This window comes from Rhinolophus sinicus, chromosome 17 (assembly GCF_057876585.1).
Source record: "Rhinolophus sinicus isolate RSI-liver-muscle chromosome 17, RSI-T2T, whole genome shotgun sequence".
In the NCBI taxonomy this organism is placed as follows: Eukaryota; Metazoa; Chordata; class Mammalia; order Chiroptera; family Rhinolophidae; genus Rhinolophus; species Rhinolophus sinicus.
This window is the reverse complement of record NC_142517.1, coordinates 142,811,606-142,836,381: the sequence shown is the minus strand read 5'-3', so window position 1 is coordinate 142,836,381 and position 24,776 is coordinate 142,811,606. Positions and strand designations below refer to the sequence as shown.

General features: G+C 39.2%; 1 protein-coding gene across 1 annotated transcript in view; it reads right to left on the bottom strand.

The window, feature by feature from the left end:
• Window positions 1-21,139, bottom strand: part of LYPD6 (LY6/PLAUR domain containing 6) — a 140,312-nt gene extending 119,173 nt beyond the window's left edge. Inside the window, exons 1-2 of the mRNA XM_088793971.1 lie at window positions 20,940-21,139; window positions 779-882 (exon numbers count right to left, since the gene is read on the bottom strand). The gene's annotated coding sequence lies outside the window, so the exon portion shown is untranslated. The remainder of the gene's footprint in view (window positions 1-778; window positions 883-20,939) is intronic.
• Window positions 21,140-24,776: the final 3,637 nt, after the last annotated feature.

The following is a 24,776-nucleotide window of genomic DNA, read 5'->3' as shown; positions in this document are numbered from 1 at the left end:
TAGAATAGCTTTCAGATCTGCGCCCCCTCAACATCTGGACTTTCACTGCCATATCTTTATCGTTTCTTACCCTGGCTTCAGCAACAGACTGACTAACTGTTCTAGTAGCCAGTCGGCCACTATGCTACCATATCACTAAGAATGACAAAGGCGATCAATTCACTTAAAAGCTGAAAATCTTTCAGCCTCCCCAAGACCACCGCTGTGAAGTTCCAACCCAGCCTGGTTGGCAAGGCCTTTCCTCCCCATCCTGACCTCAGCCTTCCCTGTTGCCCTCATCTCCTGCCTTCACACTTCCCTAAGGCAGGATGATCCTGCCCCACTGTAGCATTTTGTCCTTCACACACAGGTGCTATGTGATTTCACATGTCTAGGGCTAAGACTGTAGTACTGGAATGCCACCTTTCTCTTCCTCACCAGCTTCACCCCCACCCCCAATAGCAAGTTCCTACCTCCGCTTCAAGGCTCATTTCAAATATCACTTTTTTATGAAGTCTTCAAAACTAACTGGCAGAATTAGTAATTACTCCTCTCTCTCTACTCCAATAACAAGCACTTTATTTATTCAACGACTATGAATCCAACTCCTATTATGTGCCAGCCACAATGAAGAAAACACTTAGTATTTGTATTCCTGGAGCATACCATGAGAGAGACAAACATGAAATCAAGTCACACAAATAAATTAATTGTGAACTGACATAAGTGTGATGAAACCACTACATTTGCAAAACGAAGCATGATTTACTTTGAACATAATGCCAACCATAGTTCTTACCACATTATGTTATAATCTGTTGATTTATTTGTCCAAAGTTCTGTCTCCCATCACGTTCTTCTCTGTGCCCCCATCTAGAATACAGTGCTGGTTCATGGTAGGTGCTCAGTAAAATTAAAAAAAAAAAAATAGGTAAATAAATGAATGGATATTTGAAACACTCATGAAGTATTTTATTTCATGTATTTACATGCTACTATTGTACAAAATCTAAAACACTATAGTTCTGTTTTAAAAATTAATATAATTCAATCCTTGTCTCACCTTTCATAACTCTAATTTGGTTCTTCTGGCATAAATTATCTAATTCTTGTTTGATGTCACATTTAGGAGCTGTAGTTGATGTACTACTTATAGATAACCTATTGTTGCTAAGAAGAATTTATTATTTTATTATTTTTAAAATAAAATTTGGTTTTAACATGTAAAAATCAAACTTTAAGATACAAAGCACATTCCATAAAAATAATATATAAAATGGACTTTATCAAAATTAAAAACATTTGTTCTGCAAATAACACTGTTGAATGAATGAAAAGATAAATGTAGACTGGGAGAAAATACTTGCAAATCATATATCTGACATGGGACTTATAGCCAATATATATATAAAGAACACTCAAAACTCAACAATAAGAAAACAAACAACCAAAATTTTTAAATGAGCAAAAGATTTGAACATTTACCAAAGAAGATATACAGATGACAAATAGCACATGAATAAAAATGCTCATTATCATTAGTAATTAATGAAATGCTGAAAAATGAGATACTACTATACTCTTAATTGAATGGCTAAAAAAATCATAATACCAAATGCTGATGAAAATGCATAGCAACTGGAAGTCTCATATATTGCTGTTGGGAATGCAAAATGAAACAGCCACTCTGAAAACAGTTTCCAGCTTTCATAAAGTTCAATATACACTTAACCATATGACCCAATATTCCCACTCCTAGATATTTACCCAAGTGAAATAAAAGGCCTATGTTCACTCAGAAACCTATTAACAAATATTTATAGCAATTTTATAGCTAAAATCTTGAAAACAACACCAAAATCTCTCGGCTGAGGAATATATAAACAAACTGAGTATGTCCATAGAATGGACTACTGCTACTCAAAAGGAATGGACTACCGACACAAACAACATTATGTATCTCGATGCATTACACTAAGTGAAAGGAAACAGACGCAAAAAGCTAAGCACATACACTGGTTAAGAATGGCAGAGCAGCATGATGAAAGAACTCAAGGTTTTTCATGATGATGGAGCCATAGTCTGATGTCTAGACGATCTATATTTACATGATGAAATTGTTTAAAACCCTTGTTATTTCAAGTTTCTTGTAACACATAGCTAAACCTCATTTTACCTAATATAATGAGTACATGAATTAATCAATTAATGAAAATTCTACTAAATGTAGTCTTCATGAAAGAAGAAATTGTGACTATCCTATTCACTGAAATATCATCAATACCGTGCATAATGCAGTACACAGAGTGGATACTCAATAAATATTAGTTAAATGAATAAACAGATAAGAATGAAGATAAAGTTGGGATTTTACAAGAACATAACAAAATTTTCCATTCAGAGGAGTATTTTTTCCTTCAAAGTAGCTATTTTGGCACATTACATTTTTCATTCCAGCGATATTACTCCTATTTCAACATATATTCCCTTTCCCCTCCCTGCTTATTAAAATATTGCCCTTTCTTTAAGTTGTTTCCCTTAAATAAATTATTCACTTTCTTCCTCTTGATGACCAAACAATAGATTTAACATGTCTTAACATTTTATTCATTTTTTAGCATCCCAAGTAGTATCTACTTTATCTTTTTTTCCTCTATCACAAATATCAGGAATTTATATAACAGGCACATGGTAAAAATAAAAATTTAGATTTTATGCAAAGCTTGAGAGATTTTGGCTCAAAAAAACCATCATATTTCCAGATGTATCACTAAAAGTAATTTTCATTTATTGGACACTGATGGTTGACATTAAGCTCTTGATATATCATTAAAATATTTCTGCTCTAACCAGTTTGCACAGTCAAGTGACTTTTAAAAAATCATTTACAGCTAAGCTGCTGTTATGGAATTTATTATGAGAACTCAATTTTCTCTACTAGTTTTTCTACTATGAAACAATAATCCTGGCTGCCGGCAGAGACCCCCTCAGTTGTGTTAAGGCATCAATCAGCTTTATACCTTGTTTCTGTCAGGGAGCACTTTTTGCATAAACACAGATGCCATCCTACATGGAATTGACACTAATTCTTCACATAAGTAAGCCTATCTCCTAATGACCATTTGACAATGAAAATATTAGTGGTTAAGAAGAGGAAGTCAAGGGACATGGGCAGATATTCGCGCATGTAAGCAAAATAGGATATTGTAAAGAACGAATCCAAAAGGTCTAAAAGTTTCATTACCTTTATTTTCCCATTTCTATCACTGTACCTGAGATAATCAAATAACAGTTGAATTTTTGCCTCCAAACTCAGTTCTGTACTTATCTAAGAAAGGTGAAATAGGTAAGATTTCAGAAGGTTGGGTTTCCATCATCCAGTCAACTTCCCTCATCCCCACTGCGGAGGCCTATGATTCCACAATCAGAACAAATCTCCTTAGCCAGATGGCAAAGAGGGTTTATCTGGAATTGAGTGCTACTCAGAACCATGGTAATGCTGCCTGGAACAGCTGACAAGAACCATGAGGCCAATCTGATGGATCAGTTAACAAACTTTGGTGAAGGAGAGCAATTATAATTTCAGATTTAGATGTGTGCAGATGGAGGTGGTTGTAGAACCTCCAGAAGAGGTTACCCAGTGGTTAGTTGGATATGCAGATCCAAACTCAATAGAGATATAAATTTTTAAGACTTGAGTATAAAGGATAAACTTTCACCACTCTCTACATGTGCCCATAGCAGACATTGTGAACCAATCATGTGCTTGTTTCTTTGGAGTCCTAGCTTGGCCTCAGCACTCTTCTAAGTTCACTTCTCCTCATTGCTACCAACCAACCAATAGTTGTTGGAAGAAAAGATGAAAAACAATTTCATTGCAAATTGCAGGATAATCCTGGTTTAGCTCTCTGTGGGTTATTATAATAGGACAGTAGTTAAGGAAGTTTTTATGCTATCAAAGATGTTATTCAAGTGACTGACCATGTTGTCTAGGTTGGGTAAAGAAAGAAAAAAATCAAGTATGGACTTCAACATGAATTTTTTTTCCTCATGAATCCCAAGAATTGAAAGCAACACAATCCCCTGTCCTAGTGTTCACCAATTCTGATACCAGGCACACTTTTCTTTCCCTATGTTAAATATTACTACTGAGACCAAACAGAAATAGCCTAGCTCTTTGCTCCAGGAAATACCTGGAAAATAAAACTGTGAGCTTGTTAAACTGCTTGCATTTCAAGCCTAACTTCTCATCAAGCAAGTACTTCAAGACTCTCACCTGCTGTGCCTTCCAAAAGTTTATGTCATAAACTCTGCCCATTCCAACTAGTTCCTGCTTTTCAAGACTTGCCTTGAAATCCTAGCCCAGGCTCTAAAAACTTCATAAACATCTGTGGAAATAAGTGAGGGGAACCCAGAGGAGAACAGAAGCTATTTATTCAGAGGTTGCAAGGGAGTCAGCCACTATCAGTTGCATTTGGCAGAGACGAAGCACAGGCAGAGGCGTGATAAAGCTTTATAGTTAAAAATAAATAAATAGAAATGTGAAAAAGGAAGGCTTCGGGTATGCTGTGGTTGGAAGTTGCTGTCATGGGGAAGCTGGAGATGGGATGACCAGAAGCAGGCCACCTTATGTGATTGGTTTGAGGAGCATATTTGGCTTACTCTGTGTGGTCCAGAGTTGAGGTAAAGGGGGTAAAATTAGGGCAGCTGTCAGTCACTGACCGGTCCAGACCATTTTGGGCCAGTTGCCGCAGAAATTATGGTTTGGCTTCCTGGTGTGGCTGCCACACAGGTTGTGGGTCAGGATCCTATTGTTACATATGGTTATGTTCAGTCTCTCATACTCTTCCCTAATTTTCCAGTTTTGAGTCTCTACTAAGATTCTGTCCAGAAGGTGTTGTCCGGATTGCAGTGGAGCTGATACTTTTAGGTTTGCTTAAGCTCCAGGTTTCTCTGGTGGTCTTTTGAAGAGTCAGCAGTGAACAATCCATACCTAGTACCACAGGCTGGAGGTTGTCATAACTAGCTGTCCCTTTCTCCCAATGAGCGATTACTGCCAACCAGAAAACAGGATTTTCCAATAAGAACATAAATTCTCTAGCAACACGTCTTTGCTCAGTTCCCGCTGTGCAGGGTTCTGACTTTCTCACCTTGAGAGATCTTTGAATGTCACAGGCTACTGGGTCCCAGCTGCCAGGATCCCAGCAGCCAGTGCTTCCCCTTTGGTGAAAGGAATAAGGCATGGTCTTGCAAGTCTAACACACAAGTGCCCCTTTGCCAACATCTTCCATGGCTGATAGATTGGGCAAATGTAGAGGTGTCGTAGGACTGACACTGTGAAAGTACATACGTAGAATAATCACATTGGGAGGCGTTCAAGTTCCCTGGACTTCTGTGTTAAAAGAATAGCAGTGAGGGGGCAGCCAGATGGCTCAGTTAGTTAGAGCGAGAGCTCTTAACGAAAGGGTTGCTGGTTCGATTCCCACATGGGCCAGTGAGCTGCACCCTCCACAACTAGATTGAAGACAACAAGCCGCTGCAGAGCTGGTTCAATTACCGCATGGGATGGTGGGCTGCACCCTCTGCAACTAAAGATTGAAAACGGCGATTGGACATGGAGCTGAGCTGCATCCTCCACAACTAGACTGAAGGACAACAACTTGACTTGGAGCTGATGGGCCCTGGAGAAACACACTGTTCCCCAACATTCCCCAGTAAAAAATTGGAAAAAAAAAAGAAGAAGAAGAATAGCAGTGAATTTTGCTGACAGAGCAAATTCATTTACTAAACCTCTGTTGAACAAAAGGTACGTACTTGAAGCTGGAAAGACAATGAATGATGTACGAAACAAAAACATAGCTGATGCCATGTCTCACTGAGCTTTCAGTCTAGTGAAGGGCAAAGTCATTTATCAAATAATTGAACAAACAAATATGAAAAGTAAGAGTATAAACGGGAGAATCTGGGAGGTCCCAGAAGGTATGCCTGAGGGATTAAACACCAAACTTACTTTACCAAATAATATGCCCATGCAGAAGGTATTCATAACAAGACATTTAAAAACTCAGTAGAAAAGCATTAGTAGATCTCTGCTTACAGCTAAGGTAGAACAGGAACTGAATTTACCCTCCCACTAAAAACTAACAAAAACTGGACAATAAGTGTATAAAACAATGATTAGCAAGATACCAAACATCAGACAACAAAGGACAGTGATCCTTGAGGGACAGGAAACATCAACCACACGTATTTACTTTGCCAGGTTCCCCACTATTGGAGATGGGAGTTACAAACGTGGAAAGGGGGAAGCATAGAATGGATTCTGAGGCGATTAATTAAAATTTGAGGTGTTGCTATGAATTCATTTTTAAATTTAGGTATAGCAAAGGTACATATAATGGTTGTATATTTGTTTTTATATATAAATATAGATACAGATATACATATCAATATAAATATAGCCTTTTCCCCCTAATTGTGTTCACTGAGAGGGCCTGCAAGCAATCATATCCCAGTACAATGAGCACACCTAGCACCAGACCTTGGTTGCTAAATTCCATTCTGCACAAAGTGACTAGGGATCCATAGAAAAATGGCCAATTCCTGGGCTGGGCATGGAAAGTACTAGATGATCCTGGACCATCCTGTTGTGATAGAAAGTACAGAAGGCTCAAAGAATAAGGAAAACATGTCAAAAGGACACAGGAACCAGTTTAAAGGGGCTGCCACTGGCCAAATCTGGGACAATTTGAACATTAATAATAATAAATAATAGCAAAAGATGATAACCAGTTGAATAAAATAAGAATAAATAAGTAATTAGATATACATAATAAATAACAATTATATATGAATAATAATAAATAAAAATAAGTAAGGATGTCTTAGTTCAAGCCTCCAACTCTACCTTAAATTGGGCTTCCCTGAACGTCAATTTCTTTCCCTACAAAATAGTGCTAAAGACCCCATAGAGTGGTTGTAAGGATTAAATGAGATAATAGATGTGAAAAGTACTCTGGAACCAAAGCACCTAAAGAGACATTTATATGTTATTCCCAAGACTTATATGCACGAACAATTTACAGTAGTGTGCTAACAACAGTAAGCTGAGAGAGGGTTGCTGCTAGAGTACTCACCACAGCCATGGAGAGAGGGGCCCTACAGAGTGTGTGTGTGTGTGTGTGTGTGTGTGTGTGTGTGTGTGTGTGTGTGTGTGTATGATTGGGAACTGCTGCGCTCCAAAAGCAGCAATCATAATGGAGAGCCCTGAAGTGAAGGTGGTGGCTCTGAAAGCTAAGAGTTAAGAGCAAATTAAAAACACACTCGTTGAGTAATTAACATGCAAGAGTTGTTAGCGGTGGCTCATTTTATAAGCCACATTTCCAACCTACCTCATGGTACTTTAGAGGAGTGAGCTAAAGCACCCTAAAGAGATGGCAGCTATGGACCCTTTCCTCCCAAAGGCCAAATAAGGTGAGTAGATGTGAAGTGTGTCGTCTTCAATGTAGTATCTTTTGTCACCTTTCTCTCCTAATCAGTTCAAAAGGATGACCTCTGTCCTGTAGCTAACATCATTTCTTCTTGATATTAAGAAGCATGAAGAAAATGTACAATTAAGATCCTTTACACTTATAACCTCTATACTAACATTTATTTTAAAATTAAAAAAAATAATAGTAGAGGAAGAGAAACTACATCAAGTCTTCACATAAAGATTCCCCAATGGAAAATAGGTGGTGTGATCAAAAACTACAGTGAATATTGCTGCCAAGTGCCATCCAACGGAAAGGCAGGGATCTTCAATATGAGAAGTGGTGCCTCGAACCTTAGTAATAGTGTGTCACACATTTCAACTTGTTCAGTGCAGTCGGTCAGGTGTGAGCTACTGTTGAGAGAAGGTGTGTTTTAAAATGTGCTGTAAATCATCCTTCATCATGACAACTCTCCGTGTCACACATCACTTCAGGGATATGGCAATTTCTATCTAATAAAAACATTGCAGTGTGTCCTCATCCACCTTATTCACCTGATCTGTGTGACTTCTGGCTCTTCCCCAAAGTCAAAATGACCATGAAAAGTAAACGTTTTGAATCAATTCAGGACATCGAGGCAGCCATGACAGCGTAACTAAAGACACAAAATAGGACTTCCAGAACTGCTTCAGAAAGTGGCAAGAAGGATGGGATAAGTGTGTTTGAAGTATGGGGAATTATTTTGAGGGTGATTAATGGCAATGTGTCTTTTACTGTGATTTCTTTTTAAACATTCACCATATTTTTTGATCATACTACATTCTACCGATGTTTCTGTTCCCTGGAAGAGATTACGGTAAGAGCTCCTTAGGCACTGTGTAGGGAGAGCTGGGCCACACTGCAGGCCTTGGGTGCTGGGTGTGCTTTTCAGAGGTGGACCCAGGGACTGGGAAATGCTTGTCAAATATCCAACGCTCCTAAGTGCAGGCAGCACGGGGTGCTTTCTCCCTCCCATGTCCTCTGATTCTCACACTGCTGCAATCCTCTTCTCTGTCTCACTGGCTTCTTGCCCTTCCTTGTATTGCTTCTTGACCTTTCACCTCAAATGTTTTTTTCCGTCTTTGCAATAAACCTTCTACCTCAACTCCATGGAGCTTCATAGATTTGATGAAATGAAGAAAAAGTTATTTGCCAGATTTTTAGGGGGACCTGCCAGGAGCTATTGCTCCTCTGGAAGAGTTTGTAAAAGTGAGGGGCTAGACCCCATCTTCCAGGAAGTATGCACCAGGAAAGGTTATGTGTGAAGCTTTGGCAAGTGGGAGAAAATGAAGAGCAGCACCTATGAGATGATAAAAAACTGGGCTCTGTGTGATGTCAGCTCACCTTGTGCCACTTCCAAATCTCCAATGATCCCAGGTGTGACAGGTCATCTCAGCCTTGCTAACTTTGATGACAACCAGGGAACTTAGTTTAAAAGTCTTGGGGTACTTGGGATGGGGTGGGTGTTCTCTGCTATTGCCAGTTCATGGGTTTCTACACTGCTTAATGATAGCCGGGCTTGTCTTCAGCTATCAGTATGGGGTGGGGTTGGGGTTGTCCCTCTAGCCTTGTCTCACCGAGAGCCCCCACAGTGTGTGTGTTTGTTGGAGGAGAGGGTATGGCTAGGGCCACTCTATAACCAGTAACCCCCCAGAAAAAAATCAGAGGGCTTTGATAATTGTGTATAAAATTCCATACTAAAGTGATTTAGTACGGGACGGTGGAAGTGATTTAGTACAGGAAGGTGGAAACTTCACTTAATCAATCCCTGATCCCACATATAGAAGTACTTTAAGACTTGGCCTTTTAAATGAGTGACCCTATGGATGGGTCCTTCCTCTCCCTCTTTCCTATCACTTTTTCCCTGAAGCTTCTTAAGAGGAGGAGTTTCAGTTCATAAAATCCTTGTTGTTCCCAGCAAAGTTGGAGGCCTTGGCCTTCTGAAGCTAGCTCACTGAGGCTTTCTTTGGTTTAGTCATTGCAGGTTCCTGCTAAAATATAATTCTCAAAAGGTTAAAAAAAAAAGTACTCCAATGCAAACATAAAATGAGTATGTATCAAGTATATTATTTGACTAATCAGTTAATAAGGAAGAAATAAGATATTGAAAGTAACCCAGAGAGCATTTGAGAAGTGGCAATGTGTGTGTGTGTGTGTGTGTGTGTGTGTGTGTGTGTGTGTGCAATTTAATAAAGAAATATTAGGATAAGTTTGTTGGGTACAAAATTGGTTCATGATCTGTAAGACATAAACTTAAGGGTTATCTTTTCCACTAGACAGAAATTATTCGTATTTCTACCAGACAAAAATCTGTAAGTTAACATGGGGCCTTAAATCAACAATCAACACTAAGTGCAACTCAGTACATTTCCCTAGATAATCTTTGGGTGACTTTTACCTTGGTGTGGAACTAAAAGGATATGCTGCCTATCTTTTTTCTTTATTTCCAAGTTTTGTATAATTTTCTGATGTTCCTTAGGGGAAGGAGATGTGTAGATGTCCTGTGAGTAATGGGGAAATGGGTGTCTTGATGCAGTCCAGTCTTCCTACCAAAAGACTGGCTTTAAGTCATTCACCCAAAAATGGCTTTAAGTCATTCACCCAAGACGTCAGTACAACTCACCAACGTGAGGTGACATTTTCTCAGAAATAGTACCTTCCTACATCCAGAGTTTAGACCATGTTTTGCCTAAATCCAAGGGGCAGGTAGAAGCCAAGAAACTTGTGTTGGGATGTGTTATAAAAATTATAATTTGGGGGGAATAGAGAGTAAAACAAACTGTGCTTACTTCATCAATTTGTCTAAGTCACCCAAAGGATCAAACAAATTGTTTTTACAAACCCAGATGAAAACCTTAATGACCTTGAAATGAAGCAACTTAAAGGAAAGAAAGAAAACAATTCACATTCTGAGGAGATACTAAAAATATTAAAGTAACAGATGGATGAAAAAACCATGACGTGGCCTAGAAAAATCCAGAATGTAAACATAAATTCCCAGAAAAGTGGCAAGTTAACTATGCCATCTTAAGAGCTCTTCAAATAAGTCATTGCACAGGGACCCAAGACTGGTACAGAGGTCAATGGAGCAACATAGCAGATATTCCAGGTCTTTCTATGAGATCATTCATTCTATTTTTCTGAACAGATGAAAACCATTTCACAGTGCCTCCTATTCTTCCCACTTTTTTCCTTGCAATGTATGCAAAATAAGTTGAAAACAGAGCAGGGCAAAGCAGCAACAGCTTGTCTCAGTTCCTCTTGGCATTAGCTAGAGGGAAGGCTGGCAGCTGGAATCATCTGAAGGCCTGCTCACTCATATGTCTGCTCAATGGCTGCCTTCTATGACCTCTGCTGAGGCTATAACACCTACACCTGAGGGGCTCTTGGCTTCCTCACAGCATGGTGGCTGGCTATCAAGGGTGAGCGTCCGCAGAGAGAACCAAGTGGAAGACCCTTGTGACATACGATCTCGTATTGCATTTTGTGACTTAGTCTCAGGAGTCCTGCAGTGTCACTTTTGCCAAAATTTAGTGCTTTGAGGCATACCACTAAATTTCACTATTTGATGAGAGAAGTGTCGAAGAATTTGAGAACATGTTTTAAAACTACAACAATGATGCCTTGTTATTAATCTTTTTTCATTTACTATACTATGTTGTCTAACAATGGTGGTCATGGTGAGACCTCAATCTGAAACTCATATTTTTCAGTTTGGGGAAATTTGAATGATTTGAAATTTTCCCCACCCTCTGCTTTTTATGTTATTTCTTTAGGGTATGCCTGCTAGATTTCAACCACCTAAATCGATCCCCTAATTTTCATCTCTTCTCTCCTATTTTCAGTCTCTGTCTTTGTTCTAGTTTCAGAGAAATTTCCTCAATTTTATCTTCCTTTTACCATATTTTAAAATTTCTGCTAACCTATATTTCATCACTAAGAACTCTTTTTTGTCCTCTGTTCTGATTTTATGGTAGCCTGTTTTTGTTACACAGAAAAAATATTTCTCATTTCTCTAAGGATATCTACTAATTTAGCTGTTTGTTATAAAAAATCATTCATATACAAACTTAGAATAATACGACCATCCCCTTCCCCCATGTACTCATCACCTCTCTTCTCTAAAGTACTAAAAGATAAGCAAAAGCAAAAACTGTCATGCTGGAAACAAGGGGTTCAGTGAAAATCTACATGGTAAAGCTGAGATCTCAGCCCTTTCTCCCTGCTCAGATATCAGAAGCCCAGGAAGATAAGTTACCCTATATTGGTTTTCTAAAGCTTCCATAACAAATTACCCCCAAATTGGTTGGCTTAAAACAACAGAAAGGATGCCAAATCAAGGCATCCTTCCGGAGGGCTCTGAAGGAGCTCCTGTTCCATGCCTCTCTCCTAGTTTCTGGTGGTTGCCAGCAATCCTTGCCATTCCTTGGCTTGTAGATTTGTCAATCCAATCTTTGCCTCCACTGTCACATGAGGTTCTCCTTGTGTGTCTTCTATCTCCTCTGTTTTCTCTTCTTAGAAAGACAAGATACCAATCACTGGAGTAGGGCTCACTTTAATCCAGTATGGCCTCATTGTAACTGATGAGAAAGACTTGTTTCCAAATAAGGTCACATTCTGGGATCTCGGGACATCAGAACTTTAACATTTTTTTTTTTTTTTTGGGGGGGGGGGGGGCGGGACACAATTCAACACATAACCCTCCCTGTGGGTAGGAGATAAGGTGGTGGGCTTCACTGAACTCATCCAAGCTCCTTGGTTTTCCCAAGTCAAGTAGCACTGGCTCCCTACCTTTCAAGTTTTCCCTTTTTCAGAATCTAAATTTTCTGGTAAACATATCCAACAGTACTAAATTTTCTGGTAAACATGTCCAACATGACTACTCTCACACACAGTCATATATTTCACCTTTGAGGACTCACTGCAAGAAAAAAAAGTTAAAGCATTTCTTAGTGTTCTACCCCCAACTCACAGACTTTAAAATCTGCCAATCAGTTTTAAGTCCATTTTACAGGGATTGAGGAATGTAGTAACTTTTTAGTTTGTCTTTATAAGCCTAAGCTGAAACTTGAAAGGAAACCTAGAGTATAAGGATAACATTTCAATTACTTACCAAATTAACATTTTTGTTAAGTAGCCCTCACTTCTCGCACAGATACATGGGCACACGTGTCTTATTGTGGATTTCTTTAATGATAGTCTTTGCCACTTCAGGCTAGGAATTGCATGTGTGTGCATGAGTACGTGGTTGACAGTGGTAGCCACATACAGATTTCACATCCCTCTCTCCATTTTTTAATTAAAATGCAGGTTCCATTGGGTAAGTAGAGTTCTACATAAATAGCTTTTCGAATATGAGCCAATTTCTACTGTTGTTCTGGGAGTGAGCCCTGTGTCTATTGAGAAGTACTGGTTGGCTAAAGAGCTTGGCTATATTTCTTCTGCAGATGTCACACCTTGTCACCAGCCACCCCCATCTTGGTGAGAACACCCTGCAGGCATTTGTCCCCTTTGAGTAAATGTCACTCTCCAAAGAGGCTTTCTACAGGATAAAACATGTTTTGGCACAAAGTCCATTCCTGATTCAATGAGGTGGGGGGGTGGGGGGGTGGGGAGAGAGGCATGAAGAACATTCTTCTCAGAGGTAAATAAATGATCTAAAGTGTAGAGGATACAAAGTTTTGCATTTTATCCCACTGGCTGCCTCTCATCAAAGCAAAGATTCTTATTGCTGAATCACTAACTAATGGTGTGCATTAATTAATTTACTGGAGTGAAAAGAAAAAAGGGAGAAATAATGTGTTTTGGTCGACAGACACAGGAGTCTTTCCATGAAACAGAGTAAAAAAGCCTGGAGAAAGATGTAATTTTCTGTATTTCTTCACTCTCTGCCTGGGGCAGTTCAGCCCCTGTCTTTGAACAAGGTCAGGTGTATTGTGCATGCACCACAGTTTGAAGAGCATTGAAAGATTCCTGGAGGGCGTGTATTCCCAGTAACAAATGGCTCTGTGGGGGAGGAGAGGGGACCCCACACAGGCTGCCTCTTTAGCTCTCAAAAGTAGAGGCCCTGCAGGCTCTTAACTAGCTGGGCTGGGTTCACACCTGCTCCCAGAAGGAATGTACTAGCTCTCTGGTCACAGGTAGCTGACTTCCTGATGGGCAGCGCTGGAGACCCTTTTCATGGGGAATTCCTCTCTTTCCACATCACTGGGAAATGAAGAGTAGACAACTGTATAATGTTTTTCAAGTTGAAAGGTCAGTAGGCACTAACGCTCAAAGCACGTAGCAAGAAAAGAAGCAAGCCTGAAAATGTCAAATATGAACATATTTATAAATTGCAGATAGCTCTGTTTTTATATTTCAACATTACATTGGATACATAAACATTTTTATGAAGCGTCATAGTGCACTTGATGGAGGAATTAAGGAAATTTGAGATAGGTGGAGTAAATCAATCTGATAATGGTATTTACTGAGGCTTTCTGTGTTTGGCTACCAGAGAATGTGTTATTTGGGGAATACTTTAGTGATATGTCATGGTCCCTACTTTTAAGCAGTTAGCAGATTATCTTGGAGAACAGAACATGCACACACATAACATTTCCAACGAATCAATAAGTACCAACTTGTATAACATACCACAAGTATTAATAGAAGACATAAATGCTCAGGCTCTGTCAAGTGGAGGAATAATAGGAGTCAATCACGGTAGAGGATGTGGACTTACTCCTGGGACTTAGGGTTGGAAGAAATGTCATTTATTCACCCTTTCAAATGAATTAATTCAGACTTTTATAATGATCAAAAGGCAGTGAGTTCACCTTTCTGCTCTGAACACATAGCAATGACAGATGAAATATTTAAATGGCAGGAAGAGAGGGAGAGAAGAGGGAGGGGAAAAGAGTTGGTTGGGGGGGAAGGAAGGAAAGAAAACCAGGAAAACCCAACCAGGCTCTGGTACAAGATAAAATCTCCATGGACCAGACACAAAAGGAAGGCAAATCCTGACCAGGAACTTGGGCCCTGTGGTGCAAGGAGTTCTAAATGTGAATGAGATTTGGAGCAGAGCCAGACTTCCTGTTTGATGCCAGAGGCAGACAGGGCTCTTCACCCTACTGGGACTATGGCTTCAGATGAAGCTGTGAGCCTAGGGAGACAAAGGCAAAGACAAAGTGTTACTACTCCCAGGAACTGAGCCAACTGCGTACACTCTGTAAATAGACCTGTCATATCCCCCAATGGCCCCTAGGGGCGGTACAGCTCAATTGTAAAACTTGGTTCTGGTTTAAGAGCAGAAAGGCTGGGCTGGGTTCAGAGAACCACCGAATTGTGAAGTAGGGAAATGTTTGGAGGGGATACTCGAAATGAGCCTGCAAACCAAAATTCCAAAACATAGGAAGAAGGACTAATTTCTGGAAGGACAGCCAAGAAACAAAAGACTTGAAGAATATTTCAAATGGAATTCATTTTAGAGAATAGTCTGAAAAGATGCCAACCTAAATCTGTTGAGGTGGTTCAAAGAGATACATAAAGACATTTATGATTAAAGAAGTAAATTATGGAACAGAAGAAGGCATGTTACCTTAGGCGGAAAGAATAGGGCCTCGGGGAGAAGCGGGAGGAAGGGAAGAAGAAGGTGAGGGGAGACAAAGGACGGAAGAGATGAGGTTATCCTTAAGAAAAGTGCAGCTACCAGACCGATTAGAACTAGATTGCGGCATCCAAGAGCAGAGCCAGGATGCAATCTTGTCACTTTAGGTGAACTTTAGCTAATTATAATGGGTTATAATAATACTAGCATGGCAGCCAAGAAAAATCTCCACCCCTGGTGTAGCCATGACGGTTCCAACAAGAGCCAAATAAGGACAAAAAAAAAAAATCCCTCTTCCCAACAGGAAGGAGTGGTCAGCAAGGACGTGCCTAGGAATGCCTATAACGCCACCCCAAATCTTGAGTATTTCATGCCCTCATTTCAAGAGTAACAAATTCCTAGGCCTCTTTGTTCTTCAGGGCAGCTGCTCTTCTCCGAGCCTGCCTGCTCTCGCCATCTTGAGAGTGTTCTATTCTTTTCTTACAAATTTGCTACTTGCTTGGCTTATTCAGTGCATATTTGAATTCTTTCCAGCAAGGAACACCAAGAACCCATTTTTTGACAACAGGCAGAAATGAAATGAAAATGAAACAAATCACTTCCTGAGTTCCCACAATGCTAGAAGGGCTGGGAATCCAACCTCGGTCATAATCAGACTCCTGCATCTACTGAGGAAGCAACCAAAAATCTCTGAGGCTTCTATAACATTGTAAAACCCATGGAAGTTCTCTATTGTTAATCCACCCTGGTCATTGCTAAATATCCTCATTGTCCAGGTCCTATGGTGCCCCATGATGACTCAGTTACTTGAGTTACAGGGGGCAGTGATTATGCTGAAGCTGAGCACCCTACGGCTAAGCCTTCCTAACTTACGTCCCCTCAGAAGTCATGTTGCTGAACAGCATGCCACCAATGAGCACAATGGTCCTACCACTCTTAGAACAGTCCTATCACTCCTGTGTTGAAACTGCACAGGTTTTCAAGCTCTACCCAGAAATTCGGATTCTCTAAATGCAGGTCAGGGCTTAGAAATGAGTGTTTCTAACAAGCTCCCTTGTGATTCCTGTGCTAGACTAGTATTTGGTAAACACTTATATTGTTTACAGTCTTCATTTTTCAAGTGATGGAACCAGGGAGGACCAGAGAGAACAGTGCTTTTCAAGGTCATACAGCTACCTGTTGCCAGAATAAAATCCAGTCTTTTCTTGTGCTTATTTTGGGTTTAATCCCCTCTTCCTCTTTTCATTTCTTAGGTAGAATCTGAAGTCATTGATTTGAGATCTTTCTTTTATTCTAATACAGAGGGTTAGCGCTATAAATTTCCTCTCAAGTACTGCTCTAGTGGAATTCCACAAATTCTAATATGTTGTGTTTTCATTTTCATTCAGGTTAAAACACTTTCTAATTTCCCTTTGGTATTTTTCTTTGGCCCATGGGTCATGTAGCAGCATGTTATTTATTTTTCAAATATTTGGTGATTAATCCACATATCATCCTGTTATTGATATCTATTTTAATTCCTTTGTGGTCAGAGAAAACACTGCGTATGACTTGAATCCTTTTTAATATACTGACCCTTGCTTTATAGCCCAGAATAGGGTCTCTCTTGGCAAATGTGTTGTATGCCTTTATGAAGAATGTGTATTTTGCTATAGATGAGTGGCATGTTCTGTATGTGTTGATCAGGTCAAGTGGGTTTGGAGTGGTGGTAAAGTTTTCTTGCTGATTTTCTCTCATTGATCCATCAATTATTGAGAGAAGAATGGTGAAATCTGCAACCATAATTGTGGATTTGTCTGTTTCTTCTTGTAGTTCCATCAGTTTGGGTTTCACATTTTTGAAGCTCTGTTCTTAGGTGTATAAATGTTTAGGACTTATATATTCTCTTATTGGGTTGACACTTTTATCATTATGAAATGGACTTCTTAAAATCCTTGCTAATATTCTTTGTTGTGATGTTTACTTTGTCTAATATTAATACAACCAGTCCAGCTTTCTTTTAGCTAATATTAACATGGCCTATCTCTTTCTACCCTTTTCCTGTTAACCTATTTGCATCTTTATAGTCGAAGTGGTTTTCTTACAGACAGTATATAGGTGAGTCTTTCTTGTTTTATCCAATCTGATCATCTCCGCGTCTTAATTGGAATGTTTAGTTTATTTTTATTTAAGATGATGGTTAATATGGTTAAGTTTAAAATCTACCATCTTACTATTTGTTTTTTGTTTGTTCCTTTTTTCTCTTTATCGTCTTCCTTTGTCTTCTCTTGAATTATATTTTATGATCCTAATTTATCTCTTCATTTCATTTATTTAGATTTATTTCTTTGTTTCATTTTTTTAAGAAGTCTCTTTAGGGTTTATAGTGTACACCTTCAACTTATCAAAGTCTACCTTAAATTGATATACTCATAATACCATTTCACATTTAAGAACCTTCAAAGCAGCATGGTTTCAGTTTTTCCCCTTCCAGGCTTTGTGCTATTGTACTTCTACTTGAGGTTAAAACCCAATATTATATTATTATCATTTTTGTTTAAGTAGTCAATTATTTATTAGAGATATATAAATAATAAGAAAGAATATTATATATACTGGGGGTGCCAAAAAATGTATATACACATTACTTGAATTCATCTTTTGTTATCAGTATATATTGAGTATTATAGATTTAATACAGTTTTTTTTTCCTCTCTTAAAATGTGTATACATTTTTTTCACACCTCTGTATACCCATGTAGTTACCATTTCTGGGACTCATTATTCCTTTATGTAGATCTACATTTCTACCCAGTATCATTTTCCTTCTACCAAAAGACTTCCTTTGATATTTTTTTGTACTGTGGGTCTACTGGTAGTCTACAACTAAATTCTTTCTACCTTTCTATGTCTTCAGGGGAAATCCTTTATTTTTAAAAGATATTTTTATCATGTATACAATTCTAACTGGACAATTTTTTTCTTAGTACTTTAAGGATATTTATCCACTGTCTTTTTCACTTGCATTGTTTCCTATGAGAAATCTGTTGTCATCTTTCTCCTTGTTTCTCTGTATGTAATGGGTCTTTATTCCTTGGCTGTTTCTAAGATTTTATCATCAGTTTTGAGAATTTTGATTATTATGTACCTTCGTGTAGTTCTATTTCTGTTTCTTGTGCTTTTGATTTTTTGAGCTCCTTGCATCTGTAGCTGTATAGTCTTCACAAAATTTGGAAAATTTTCAGCTTTTATCCTTTCAAATATTTTTTTCTGTCTCCTCCCCTACCCTTTCAGGATGACAATTACACACTTATTAGACTCTCTAAGAAAAGACTAGTATAAGAGATAAGTCCTTGGTGGTCTTGTTGGTAGCACTGAGCATTGACTAATGAGAACCTTCCAAATGTCGAGAAGATCTCCTGAAGTGATAACACTCAGATTGCTATCTTTGTTTTCTTCAACTTCCCCAATAAATAGAGTGCAAAGCAGCCAAAGAAGAATCTTTATTACTCAAAAGGAAATGTTAACACACCTTGAGGCTTTGAGTGTGTGAAATGAAGATCCTAGCTTTATGCCACTTAAAGTAGAAATATGGTGGATGAAAATCATGTAATAAAATCTACTCTTTTTAAAAGCTCCCTGTCACTGGCCCTCATGAACATTGTAAGACATTTTAGAAAAAGCTAGGAAACATTTTAAGAGAGAAGAATGAGTTTAGTCAGTGGGATAAAAGCCATCTGGTAAAAACTTAAATTAGTACCCGTTTCCTCATGGTAAACCTTCCCCGTAACATTGAAATTCAGCATAACACATTATAGAAGTATGGGTAAATTCCTTTTCTTCCAGACATTAGTGTAACTAAAGGATCTTATATCAAGCATCATAAACTGCTCTCAGAGCAATGCAATACAACCAAGAAAAAGATATTTAGAAAACACAATTGGTAACCACAAAATTGCCATGGGGATATGAAAGAGAGTTTGGGGAATATAATCAATAAAGATTTTGTAGGGTATCTGATGGACACTTGTCCTATTAGGGAGAACACTTCATGGACAGTTTAGATGCCTGACCACTGCAGTGTACACCTGCAGCTGAAGCTGAATAATAATGAATGTCAACTATAATTTAATATACATATGTAGTCACAGGACGTGGAGTGCAGCATAGGGAATAGAGTCAGTGGAATTTTAACAGCTATATACGATGTCAGAGGGATAGTAGATTGGGGGAGAGGAGTCATCATTTTGTGAGGGGTATAAATGTCTATTACATTATTTTGTACACTTGAAACTAATTTTTTAAAATGTAACAATTATACACTACTGTTTTTCTTAATATTTAAAAAAAAAAGATTTTTAAACGCTGCCTAAGAGCTGCCTCCTTGGTCGTTCCCTAATAAAGCTGCACCATAGTGGCCTCCCTGTAACTGCTTTTACTTTTTAATCTGTATTATGCAATTAACACCTCATTTTACCCAACTCTATCCTCTGTAGCACTTGACTCTTTAACACTTTACTTTGTCAGTATAAAATATAGTTAATTATCACATTGTCTTCTTAGTAATTGCCATTTTAGATTATTTTGTTTCCCCAACTAAATTTCAAAACTCTTGTGAACAAAAGTATTAAAACTCTTTGGCATGTCATAATAACTAAACTAGGCCTGAGAACTTAATAACTACACAATTATACAATTGATAATTAACTGACTTTATGTTTAAAATACACATTAAAAATAAACAAATTGGGTTATTTCTTAGGGTTGGTTTTTTTGTTTGTTTGTTTTGCCTCCAAATTAGACATAGCTCCAAAGGTACTGCAAAATATTAGATTATCTGTTAGAAACCTTTTTTTTTTTTCCTTTTAAGTGTCCCTTTTTAGAAAACACTGCTCAGCAAAGTACAATACCCCAGGGAGATGGTGACATCATAGGAGAGCAAAGGTAAACCGGACTTTCTCACAGAAATGGAATTGTTTTCATTCTAATTTGACTTCTTAAATTGGACTTATTAGATTAAGAAGAATGGAATAATTTCTCAGGCTTGTTTGGAAGAGTTAAATTTAGGGCAGATGGGAGACTAAAGATACCAAAGAACATGACCCAGATCAAAGGTCTTCCCAGGAAAAAAGATGTCACCACGCTGCCTGATGAAACCCTTACAGCCTGTCACCACTTTCAAAGCACAGAAGAGTGCACAGCCCAACACAGGGCCCTGGTCCTATCTGCTCTGTCATTAGAGACAACAAGATCATCGAATTGCAGGCAGATGACCTCAGTTGCTGACTGAATTCGTGGGGCCCACTTCTCATTGTCTTAGTATCCTTTTGTGAATAACCAGAGTTCCTGTCCTGCCCTTCCTGTCTGCTTTGCATCACTGACAACCTCCACTTTTCCTCTCTTGAGAAAGACATTCTAACTGGGCCCTGCCCATGTGGAAGAGCACATTCCACTTCAAGATGGGCTGGAATGCAGCCTTCATCATAAAACAATTGTAAGTGGTGGAGATAAAGCACCCAATAAAGCAGCTGGAAGTAGAAAAAGGCAGAAAGAATGTGTGCCTTCTTATGAAGCAATACTTCCCATCCATCAGCTGAAAAGGAAAATCTGGGACATGGCTTAAAGTTTTCATTAAAATGCAACAGGGCATCAAGAAGTCGGATTTGGACCAACAATGAGATATTTTTCTTACAGTTCCTTTCCTCTTAACAGCCTTGCTGCGGGCTTCAAAGTTTTCTGTGTGACCAAATTCGGTGAAGTTGTTCTTTCCTCCTCGCTTTGATTGAATCCAGAGCTTTGGGAAGGGCAGCAAAGTTAAGCCGAAATGAAATTGCCAAACTTATGGTTTTCAAGTAAATGAGATTTTCTCTAATGCTTACCAACTGTCACCAGGTCAGATGAATTTTTCTGCTTGAAGTCCTTTGATGCATTAATTTCTCCGCTGTCTCGTGGTATCAGAAAGCAACCCCAGCAGCCATGAAAACACAAAAAGAAAATGCATAGCATAACTGGTGCACAAAAGGACAGTAAGAAATAAAAAGTGAGGAGAGGGAAGGAAGAAAGGTCTTTAGACAAGCATGTTGTTTGCTAGGTTTTCAACTCAGAGGGCAATTCACCCATCACTTTACTCAGAACTGCCAGGAAAGGGTGTGGGTCTGGGTCAGCTGAACTAGAAATCCTAAAAGGTAGCTGCATATTTTCTTTTCTTCATTTATCTGTTGCAGCAGTGATAGAACACACACACACACACACACACACACACGCACACACACACTTTTCAAACAGTGAAACCACAATATAGAAAGAAAGCATCTGACAGTGGACCTGCACTGGCTGAGTTAGGGTCTCATCAGCAGGGTTTAGCAGCCCATACAGCCTCCAAGCAGGTATAGGGTCAGAGCACAAAAGTAACCACTCCAGAGGGTTTTACGGTAGTGATCCAGCAAGTGGCAACAGGATTTAATTTTTCCAAATACAGAAGTCTGTCATCTAAGTTAGAGGGCAAGAAGACATTCTCTCTAATGTAATCATGCACAGTTTCTTATTCACTCTGGTTTCTTGAGCTAAGAATTAGTATCATTTTTAATAGATACCACAAGGCTTGTCACTCACCATCTAACTGCTTCATCTTCTTTCCTTCAAAAAACATTTCAAAAGAGGTTTGTTGAATGCCTCCCATGTCCAAGGCACAGTCTGTCTGTCATTCAAAGGTAAAAATAAGGGTAGTAGTGTAGTAATAATAATAGCAAACACGTACAGCATTTACTAAGTGCCAGGCACTGCTGTAAGTTCTTTACATGTATAATATTAAGTCATTCAATCATCTAAACAACACTCTAGGAAAGATATGATTATGATTTACAATTCACAGATGTGGAAACTGAGGCACAAAGAGGTTAAGTAATTTGATCAAAGTCACATGTTTAGCAAGTGGCAGAGCTGAGATTTAGACCCAGGCAGTCTGGCTCCTGAATCTGAGCTTTTAGCACACATTTGTTTTATGTGTGTGCTCTTTGGGGCTTATTGGTACACTTTCATTCATCTGTACTGCAAAAGGGAATTTTCTGCTCCTAGAGCTTTTAAAGTCGTTCTTCCTTTTGGAACTTAATAAAGGACTGTGGACGATGTATACATGAGAAATATTAATGGCTGCATCTTTCCCTCCCAAATCATTCATTGAATACCTATTATTTGTTAGGTACTTTATGTCACTAATATCATTAATTAAAACAAACCTTTCTAGGTAGATTTTAAAACATAAGACATTATATTTTAGAGTAGTTATAGGTTCACAGAGAAATTGAGGGGAAGATACACAAAGATTTCCCATATATCCTGTCCCCACACATGCACAGCCTCCAAAGTAAATATTTTTAATCAATGAAACAAGTGAGAGTTAGAGGAATTAATTTGCTCACAGACACATAACTCATAAAGGATCAGTTAGGGCCCACACCCATCTCGCTTAAGGAGTAAGCCCGTGTTTTTAAAACTTTCCCAATGTTGTCAATCTTGGGTAATAGTGGGAAGTAGTTAAAGTTGCTAATTAATGTCTCTAATTAGTGCCATGGATCCTTTTCTTCAACTTGCTTTTCTTGTACTCCTTGCGTCCCCAAATGATCTTTACAACTGTGTATATTTTGTAGAACATATCTGCAGCCTTTCCCTTATTGGCCACCAGTCATCTAAAGCCTGAAAGGTAAAAGTGGGGCAGATGCTGCCCTTGCTATTTCGTATGTCGCTAAGTGATACGTGGTAGGTGAAGGATTTGTGCCCTCCTACCCTGTGGTTTTCCACGGCTTCCTCCTGAACGCTGAGCTCTGGCCTGCTTGGAAGTATCCAAATGTCTGAGTGTTTATGACCTCTTTCACTCATCAAAATGTGTCACAGATTTGATGACTTGACTGAAGCCAATGGAAAACAACAAAGACAGGTCACACCAGAAGGACTGAGCCAGTTATGAAGCTGGGCAAGAATAACAAATGTGTCTCAGTTTAAGTTGGTTTTCACTTCTCTTTCCTACCAAACCAGCAAACAAGGAGTACAAATAATATACACGAGATTAAAGAGCAGAGCAAGTAGTTCCTTCTGTGAAAATCGGTAGTCCAACTGGCATTAGGACTCTGCCGTATTGGAGGCCCTGGACGCACAGGCTTGCAGACCTGTATTATACAGCAGTGACCTGGGGTGGGCTAGGTAGGCATGTAAGGTGATCCTATTATCATGTCAGAAATTCCTTGCAGCACCATTGCACTTCCGAGTTCTTACTTGCTGTGTCACTGGCCCTGCAGCAGGCCTGGTCATGATCCACTGCACTGTCAAATAAAATCATGTTGTGTGTGTAGGATTAAAAAGTGCTATCCCTTCCAGATGTCACAGGGTGTTTTGTCCGGGTCAGGAGTAAGACTCTTTGGGTATACTGTGGGGTTAAACAGCACTACTTTCTAAAAATCTCTTGGGTTTTCTGGACAGAAAACCTCCTATCATAGATAATGACTTCCTTTATTATCCTAGAGTACTTAAAGATATTTAAAACAAATGCCCATAATTCTCCTTGATTTTGATGGAATCCTATAGATCCAAAGAACTTGAATCCTATGTATAAGTACACTTCAGACATTACAGTCTCACTGGACAAGCTAGACATCCTCAAAAAAGAAGTACAGGAAATGTGATTTTCAGCTCCAGGAAATGAAAACCGAATCTTTGGAGAAAATTCACCTTAAGGGAAGAAGCCTGTCATGTGTGGCCAACTGAGCAAGAGGGGCTGACACTTTGGTTCTGGGTGGCGGTTCAGGCCCTCACTTGCCCACTCAGATACCACCCATCTTGACCCCAGAATGCCTGGGCGCTCTGTTAAGGAGAGGGATGGGGAACAAAGAGCTTCGTCCTTACAGGCCCCAGAGCTCTGATCTAGGAAGCCCTTCTGAAAAATCTGATCAGACAAAGCAGAAAGTATTTTTCAATGAATAACAGGAAAGAAGAGCAATAGTGATGAATGAGTTAGAGGAAGTCAGGAGCTGTGTGAACAGGAGCCTGTGGGCAGCATGGAGGTCAGTGGTCTCTTGTGCAGGTGGGGCATGGGCAGCAGTATTGTCCCAGCTCCCTGTGGTCGGATAGATACCATCAGGCCAGAGAACTGGCAACAAGATGGGCAGCCAAAAAGGCAACGTCCAGGGGGTGGCCAAGTGACAGCGGAAAGATGAAAGGGTTGAAGCAGAAGGAGAGGGACTGCCAACCTGCAAGCCGTGACCTGATCACCTGGGAGACAAATCCCAACCTGGAACCTCTGCAGGAGTGACACCATTTTGGACCCCGAAGTCCTAAAGGAGGAGTAAAGAGGGAACTAGGGACATTCAAGTGACACCTGTAAGCATACTTAGAGATTTTCTACTACTAGGGAAGAGAGGCTTATAGGAGGAGATCAGACATCTTGCCAGTTAGGCAGGCAGGGGCTTTGGAGCATTGAGATTTGCGCTATTAGTACAAACGTGATGCACATGCCATCATCACTGTGTGAAGCCTGGTCCTTACAAATTATTACCTATGTAGCATTTGAATCTTAGTCCAAATGAATGTACAATCTCTGGCCTTTGGAAGGGAGATGGTACTAGAGTTATGTTTCAGTAGATAGATCTTTGAGGGCCTATTTAATTCATACTCTTCCATACTTCTTAATTTGTCAAACATTTATTGACATCGATTGTGTGCCAGAC